Genomic DNA, 9,484 nt, shown 5'->3' with positions numbered 1-9,484 from the left:
AATTCTCCTATAAAACCCCAAGCTCTGGGGCTAGAGCAATAGCACAGCGGGTAGGACATTTGCCTTGCACGCAGCTGACCTAGGTTCGATTCCCAGCATCCCATATGGTCCCCGAGCACCGCCAGGAGTAATTCCTGAGTGCATGAAGCAGGAGTAACTCCTGTGCATTGCTGGGTGTGACCCAAAAAGCAAAAAAAGAAAAAAAAACCCAAGCTCATCTATAGCACATCACATCACATCACATCACATAGTTATTGCTTGCTAATATATGCAGGGATTTGTCTTGTCCTGTTATTTTCCTCACTTGGGCATAACTGAGATTCTTTATGGCAAATATAATCTGACAGCTCCTACGTGGGTGTAAGGACTGGTATTTTAGGCATATGTTAATACCTGGTAGGTGGTGTTTATATGTATATATATATAGCACTCTCATTTATTTCAAACTCTGAGGAATTCAAAGGAATTTTCCATTTTAAAAGTTACATAGTAAATGTGAGGGAAGACAGCATCAACCTGAGAAAGCTTCTTAGAAACAATCAGCCCCCAGAACTTATCTTCATTTGAAGGCAAAAAGTTTTGAATACAATAGCTATTATGAGTCAGAGTTCAAGTTCTAGAACAACCACATACTGGTTCTGTGTTCTCTCTGCCTTAGCATTCTTCTCCTTCGTTTTTATTTATTTATTTATTTTTATGTAGGAGTATACTGCTATTTATTGAGCCACTGATTATATGATTGAATTGGACATGAACTCTACCTTACTTTTTTTTCATTTTTTATAATTTTATGTATTGAATCACCATGAGAGCAGTTACAAAGCTTTCGTGTTTAAGTCTCGGTCATACAATGAAACTCCCGTACCTTCACCAGTGCCCATTCTCCATCCCCCAAAACCCCAGTATATCCCCATCCCAAGCCCTCCCCCTACCTGTGGGGCAGATGATTTCCACACTACTCTCTCGCTACTTTGATCACATTCAATATTTTGACACCAGACCCACCATTATTATTTGGGATTTTACCCCAACAATCAGATCTGCCAAAAAGACAACAGTAGACATTTTGTTTTCTATTACTAGTTATGAATAACGTATGATATTGCGTGGCTGCAGTTGTGGCTGCGAAATTTTGAAATTACAAAATTTTAACAATTAAATCTGGAGGGATTTCTACCAAAACCTGCTGGGTTCCTAGATTTGTTCCTGAGTCTCTGGGATCATGATCGTTAAGCAGCTTAATCAGGAGCCAGAAAGGCCATTCATGGGTGGAGACTCAGGGTCTCGTTGGTTGGGGGGAGGAAAGGGCTGGCTCCACTCCCATCCTGTGAGGCCCTGTGTGTCTCATCACTGCGGGCCCAAACCTGACTGTCCAATGGCCTCCAGCAGATGGTGGCCACTGAGCCGCCAAGGGGGAGCAGGTGGAGGGACAGCACCCTTTCCCACCTGGGGTGGCCCAGCGCCAGTAGTCTACTGCAGGGACTGGACGCATTTCTGCCAAAAGCCAATGGGTTTCGAGATTTGTTTCTGAGTCTCTGGGATCATGGCCGTTAAGCAGTTCAATCAGGAACCAGAGAGGCCATGCCTCCAATTATATAGCTGAGCCAGGTTTGTGGGTGTGTCTCCCACATACCTAACTTTTGGCCATTTACTTTTGTTGGTAAAGTTTGCCTCAAGTTTTTTGGGTCTGGCCAAAGGCACAGCAGCAATTTTGGGGTATCTGGAAATCTGAAGGCACCACCAGGCTGCTGTTGCACTCACCTCACAGGTACAGATTAACCTGCTGGTGGCACCATACCCCCTCCTTCTTCATTTTTACAATCTTCTTCTATTTCACCTCCCTTCCCCTTCTCTATTTCTTTTGTTGTTTTGACCTCTGGGGATCTCACATGTGCCAGGCTGTGGCGCTCATCAAGGAATACACTTTAGGCTCTGGCTCTCCTATCTTTGACTGAAGTGCTAGTCAAGGGTTAACCTTTTTTAATTGTGGTGCTTGCACATACATGCTTGTCAGCTGTTCATTCTAGGATGCTCCTATGCATTCTGGTTGCAGTGTTCACCAGAAATTTCACTTAATGCTTGTCCAACTGTTTTAGCTTCAGTACTCTCTAGGTGTAGGATAACACAGTTTTGTCCTTCCTGCATAGCCTCAGGTAGTTTAGGTTTATTGGGTTGCTCCCATCACAGTGCTCCTATTCCTCTGTGTTTATTTCTAGCTTCTTTCTTTGTGCTCTGTTGATTTGTAAATATTGTTTTTCTCTTCTCCCTAAGTCCTTTGCATAGTTTATTCAGAGCAATGTCCTTTTTGTATGGACACAAGAAGACATGCTTTAGTAATGTGACTCTCAGTGATATTTTCCTCTTGGGCATCTGTTCTCCCACCTAAGCCTCAGCTGCCTTTACTTCCTAGTGCCCCTCAAAGCAGGGTCCCAACGAGGGACTAGATGGAATCAGGGCAAGCCGTAAGCTATGTGCTACCCTGCCATTGAGATGGGCCTGGCCAAAGTGCCATAATGCTTAACTATAAGTTAAGAGCTTGGTCATGGACAAATGCTGTCATGATCCAATAAGTAATAACTAGATTTGGACCGTGCTAGGGTTAGGAAAGATTAATCTGGCCTGAACACTGTAGTCTGAGTCTGTGGCAAGATGTTCCCAGGAGAGCTGCCCTGCAAGTCTCAATGTTATCTTTTACTGTGTCCATACAAAAATAACTAGTAATTTTTCCTCTGTTTCAAATTCTGTGTTTTTTTGTAAAAAGAAAAAGGGGGAGATGTAGAATAACACTGTTCTGTCCTTCCTGCATAGCCTCAGGAATAGTTGATAATTGATAATTTTATTGGACTGAGGAAAAGAGAAAAACACTTTAGGAAGCATTTTGCCCTTGGGCAGTCAGGAAGGGCTTTAGAATACCTTTTAGGTGTGCCCTCAGGAAGGGCTTTCTTATGTTGATTTGGCTACCTAACTGGTTGCAGTTTCAGCCCAGACTGCATGAGAGTTAGAGGCAAGAGAACTGGAGAGAGGAGAGAGCAGGGCGGCAAGATGGACCGTGGAGAGGAGGCTTGCAAGGGGGACCACGTGCTTGAGAGATCCTGGGTCCTCCATAACATAAATTTCTTCTATGGGACAAACTTCCTTGTAATAAATTGCTACTAAGATCAACCAGCCTGGCCCTGTCTCTTCCTTCATCTGCCCTTGGCCAACAGCCGTCCTGATCCAGGCCACACATGGCGGCTCTAGAGCTCTGAATGCGGGCAGTGAGACAGAGTGGTCTAGAGAGCCCATGAACACACAACCTTCAGCGTGATTAGTTTTTTACTTCTGGGGGTTACACCTGTATTAGCTGTGGTTCCCATACACATCTGGTTGTGGTACCACTGGAAATCACAGTGCCAAAGAATATAAAGAACAAAGCTGTCAGCCACAAAAGCTTCCAGATACATTTTGTGTTCATGTGGTATCACCAGGGATTGAACTTTTGACCTGTAAATGCAAATCAGAAGTTCCAAGTCACTGTGCTATTTCCTGGCCCCTTCCTTAGCATTCATGTATATAAAAAATAGTATGAATAACCATACCTCATCACAAGGGATTAATAAGATGCAAAGTTATTACATAATAAGTGCTCAAAACATTGCCAAGACCCAGGAGCAGAATATGTGGTTTCAGCAAATGTTAGAACTAAAGGTGAGCAAGACACAATTTTCAGACCACAAAAGTACAGAGATAAACACTTACTTAGGTTAATTCTCACAATGACACACTGTGTTAACACTGCTGCTTAATTAAATTTAATAAACTTTGGCTTTGAACAAAAAATTTCATTATATTTGTTTGAACTCAGAAGTACAAATAGGTTAAACCAGCCACCAGACTAGTAGCAGAGTGGCTGACTACCTTTCTTCTGAAATTTTTTGAGAAGAGTGTTTCTTTTTGTTTCTAGTTCCTATAGGTCGCCTGAATTTCTTGAATTATGATCTCTTCCTTAATCTTTAAAACAAATAGCAGTGTCTTAAAACCTCTCCTTCCAACTCTGATTCTTCTGCCTATCTCATAGAAGGAGTCTTGTAATTATACTGAATAATCCAGGATTATCTTCCCAATTTAAGATCTTTAACTTAATAAAATTTACAGTGTTCTTTGTTTTCATGTAGAATGACATATTTATATGTTTGGGGTATTTGAATAGTCATGTTAACAAGTTATTCTTATTCTTATTACACTGCCCATTCCATCATACAAACATGCATTTTCTACTTAATGTTTGGGAATTTGTAAATTTCTCTGTTAAACTTGTTTCCACCAATGATCCTGACATTAGATATACTAACCAATATGTCACAGATGTATAACATCAAGTATTCAGGTCCTATCCAAGGAAAGGAATAAAAAAACTGTAAAGCTGTCTTTCTATGATATCATAAAGGTAAAGTAAGTAAAGTAAAGTAAAGCAAAGGCCCTCCTGTTGATCGTCGATTTGCTTGAGCGGGCCCAGTAACGTCTCCATTGGAGAGTTTGTTGCTACTGTATTTGGCATATCGAATACATCACGGGGAGCTTGCCAGGCTCTCCAAGAGGGGCGGAGGAATCGAACTCGGGTCGGAGCGGAGGAATTGAACTCGGGTCGGCCACGTTGGCTGCGTGCAAGGCAAACGCCCTACTGCTGTGCTATCGGGTATCATAGGAAAACAGAACAGGCTTTGTTCATGCCTTTAAGTCTTGAAGAGAGTCTAAACTATCATGCATTTCTGAATTAAAAAGGTACCTACGAGGACTTTACTCTTTGTGTGTGTGTGTGTGTGAGAGAGAGAGAGAGAGAGAGAGAGAGAAATGCATGCCAGATTGTAGAACAGCATCCTGTTAGATAGGTTTACAGGCAAACAACTTATTAAAAACTTAATTTTTCTTTATTTTAGTTACTGTGGTTTACACAACTATTATTGGTAGGATTTCATCCATAAAATAATCCAGCACAACCTCCACCATTGTCCCAATGTCATCCCCCTCCCCACTCTCCCACCCCCCGCCAGGGTGATTTTCCTACTGAAAACAAATTCTCAGTTTCTGTTGGGAGACAGAACAATTTTTTAGTATTATCTTTGTCACTGCACAATAACTTGGTAAATAGGTTTTATCTTGAAAAGCAGAAGCTTTATCGTCTAAGCTAAATCCTTAAGGAGAGAGATACTGTCATTTTCTTTGTTTATATCACTTCCATTTTGTCTACTTCTTCCGTCTTGTCTTATCTACCCACACTTAATAATAGTATACTGAAATGTCACCCTAAGAATTCTGAACAATTTGCAAAACGCAACAATTAAAATAAACTCCAACAAAAAAGGGGGGAGAATGATAGAACAGACTCTTCTCCATAGTAGGTACACAGATAGACAACAGGCACATTAAAAAAAAAAAGCTCATCGTGAGAATGCAATGTTTTGAAGTGGGGATGCCCAGACCAACCTTGGCCCCAGAATATAAGGAGAAGAAGAAAATAAAAAGTGGATAAGTGGAGGAGGAGTAACAGATAAGAATCAATGGGGGTCAGGTCAGGCAACTAATGTACAAAGCTGGGGTTAAGAAATGGTAGAGCCAAATATCCAAACCACAAAGTCAACACATTGAAATCAAGAGATCCGAACTTTAATAACCAAATTTAGAAAGGTTCCTGTCAAGAGAGCAGGCTGGAGTGTGTGTATTGGGACAGGGGGCAGGGAGGGGAGAGGGATAAGGATGGGAACGGGTGGGGGGGGGGGTCAACTTGTGAGGGAACCTGGGAACATGTGTGAAGGGAAGCTGACATTGGTGGTGGGATTTGTGCTGCAATATTGCATGTGTAAAACTCAACTGTGATTTCTAAGTCACATTGTTTTAGTAAAATAAAATCTTTTAAAATGCTCATCTTACCTACTATGAGGGAAATGCAAATCAACACTACAAATACTTATAAGAATAACCTATATCACCCAAGCACAAAAATTTGTAAGTCTACAACTGTACCTCATGGTGTTTCACTAATAAAAATTAATTTAAGGTAAAGGTAAGGTAAAGGCCCTCCCGTTGATCGTCGATTTGCTCGAGCGGGCCCAGTAACGTCTCCATTGGAGACTTTGTTGTTTACTCTCCAGCGGCTGGAGCGATAGCACAGAGAGTAGGGCGTCTGCCTTGCACGCAGCCAACATGGCCGACCCGAGTTCGATTCCTCCGCCCCTCTCGGAGAGCCCGGCAAGCTACCGAGAGTATTCGATATGCCAGAAACAGTAACAACAAAATCTCCAATGGAGACATTACTGGGCCCGCTCGAGCAAAAATTAATTTAAAAAAAGAATAACCTATATCAAAAAAAGATTAGAAACAAGTAATAGCAGGGATGTAGAGAAAAAGAGAAACTCAGACATTGCTAGTGCAAATGTAAACTGAAACAACCATTATGGAAAAGAGTATTTGTATGGATTTTTTAAATTAAAAATATGATTTTTATATTATCCACTTGATATCCATCAAAAACATACAAAAACTGAAAAGATATGTGCACATTTATATTTATTTCACTGTTTTCTATAATAGACAAGTCCTGGAAACCAAGTATCAAAAAGAAAAGAAAAAAGAAAAGAAATGAGTAAAGAACGTAAGTATATAACACAATGGAATACTGCTCAGCTATAAGAAAAGAAGAAATTGTGCTCTTTTAATCCAACGTAAATGTAGCTAGCAGAGTTGTGCTAAGAGAAATCAATCAGAAGGAGAAAGACAAACATTGGAAAATCCCAGTCACATACCATTTATAAAGAAACAAAGCAAGGGAGAGGTTTCCAGAGAAAATGAGCTATTTCCAGGGTCTGACCACAGAACTGAGATTACTAAGGAAGGGAAACATGGGTTGAAGAGCCCATTGGGCTATGGAGTATTACTGGCACTTCGTGAGAAGTTTAGTGTGGTGACATGTTAACCTAAAATATGTGAGCATTTATGCCATTGTAAACTGACTCTATGCCTGTAAAAAATTTAAAAAAGGAAGAATAGTTTAAATTTTTTTAAAAAATCACCTAAGGAACTTTAACCTTAATATTCAGATTCCAAATCCACTGATCACAGTATCCAGAATGGCACACAGTTATCCAAAGAGCAGCCACAGAGGAGAACCTCAGACAGATGCCAGGATTTTCAGAGCAGGATCTCTGAATTTATTACATCAAATTAACTACAGAGTGTGTTAATAGTATACAAACCTGAAATGTTCCCATGCAAACGCACATCCAAAATTTAAAATTCTGGAGAAGAGCCCAGAATGATTTTTTAAAAATAAACATTTTATTTTAAAATAGATTTTTGTTTATAAAAATAATTGAGAAGGTAGTAAATGTTTCCATATACCTCAAACCTGCTTTGTCCTAGCATTAACTTCTTTTTTTGTTTTTTTTTTGGGGGGGTTCACATCCAGTGATGGTCAGGAGTTACTCCTGGCTCTGCACTCAGGAATTACTCCTGATGGTGCTTCGGGGACCATATGGGATTGAACCTGGGTTGACCAAGTGCAAGGCAAACACCTACCCACTGTACTATCGCTTCAGCCCCTACCATTAACTTCTTATATTTGTATAGTGCATTCATCACAGTAAATGAACCAAGTAGTTGAAGTCCATACTTTATTCACGTTTCTTTAGTTTTCCCTTAATCTCCCTTTCTGGCTTTCTGATCTCACCTATTTTATCTCATTCTGTTTAGTTGTCATGGTCGTGACAGTTTCTTAAAATTTCCTTATTTTTTTGTAGCCAGAGAGATTGTAGAGGAGTTAAGGAACTTGCTTTGCAAATAACTGACCCTGATCCTGTCCCCAGCACTGCATAAGATTCAGCACTGTACAGGCAAGAGTAGTCACTGAGTATCTCTGGATGTGACCTAAAAATCTAAATCTGTAATCCCCTATTGCCCTCTAAAAACTCCACAAAAATTCCTTATTTTCAATAACCCTGAAAAAAAATGAACTGGTTATATATTTTGTAAAATAACCCTCAATTGGGAATTGCATGATTTTTTCCCCAGACTGAATTTATTTGTTTTGGGGAGGAAGCCCCCTGAGTAAGGAACCATTATCACTTCATATCAATCAAGTATGCATGCTGTAATGACTTGTCACTCTTTGTACTAATCTTCAACTGTCTGAAACTTGTCAGGTTTCTTCATTATGAAGTCTTCTTTCCCAGCCCTTTCCACTGTCTGTTTTATGGGAGAAATGCACATAACAAACCGTAGTTAAATAACAGGGAATTGGGACTGGAAAGATGGTACAGTGGGTAGGGCCCACCCAGATTTCTTCTGCAGACAGCACATATTGTTTCCTGAGTACCGCCAAGAGTAATTCCTGGGCACAGAGCCAGGAGTGAATTTTAAGCACCATCAGACGTGACCCCCCAAACATAAAATAATCAGGAATTACATCCCAGTAGGAGAAAATAATCTGCAAAAGACATGCAGACTGGGATCTATTTTTAATAGGATCCTCAGTAATTTTAATTTATAAAAATTTGGGAATCAGTGGACCAAAAAGGCAGGATCACATGATGTCCTGGGGTTCCTTCCAAATTCAATGAGTCCTTGAGTGTGGGTGACATGGTGAATGGGTGGATTTGCTACACTCCTGTGAAGACTGAGAGTTACTTATTTAGTCTAGAAGCCAAATCACAGATCTTCTAGACACAAAGCAGTGAATAAATATAGAATTGTTGGTATTACCACCATGTAGTGTTTTGGTATTGGAACCCAGCATATTAAAAGAGAAAAAGCCGTACCAAGGAAAGCATACATGGTACTTTTGCCACCCTCATAGACACTGGTGAGGAGTCAAAAAAAGAAGAGAAAGAATCAGTTACATCAACCAGGAAAGTGATATTGTGCTGGAGCAGAGGACCCTGGGAAATATAGGCTCTGTGAAGGGGTGAATAAGCAGTAAAAGGTAATTTAAGTTACAATACCTTTATTAGTCATAAAAAATATCAGTACAGAGATCAAGGAAAATCTGGGACTGGCCCAAAACAAGCAAATAAACAGCATAAAGTATTTATCAAACTATTTACATGAATCAGGCATCAACTTAACTATTAATATAGCCATCTTTTAATTTAAGATACTGAAGATGCAAAAGTTTAAGCAATTTACCCAAGTTACATCATCATCAAGTGATAGGTTTAAGATTTAAACTCAGATCTTTAAGTCCTTAGACTTCAAGTCAAAACAGAAAATTAAACTAGGTGCATTGTTAGAGGAACAAGATGTTCCTAAAGACATATGAAAGACTCACTGCACATACAGCAGTCAAATCATGTTCCCATTTAGGAAAAAGAAAACATCTTCATGAAAGTCAAGTACATCAAAGCAACAACATGGAAAAGGAAGGCTGAAATGAAGTCATCACCAGGAGTTGTGGCACCTGAACTGTTAAGAAGGTCTGAAGTATTAAAGGTGATGCAGAAACTCACTTGTCACT

The sequence above is a fragment of the Sorex fumeus genome, unplaced genomic scaffold (assembly GCF_029834395.1).
Source record: "Sorex fumeus unplaced genomic scaffold, SorFum_2.1 ptg000043l, whole genome shotgun sequence".
In the NCBI taxonomy this organism is placed as follows: Eukaryota; Metazoa; Chordata; class Mammalia; order Eulipotyphla; family Soricidae; genus Sorex; species Sorex fumeus.
This window is presented reverse-complemented; position numbering follows the sequence as displayed.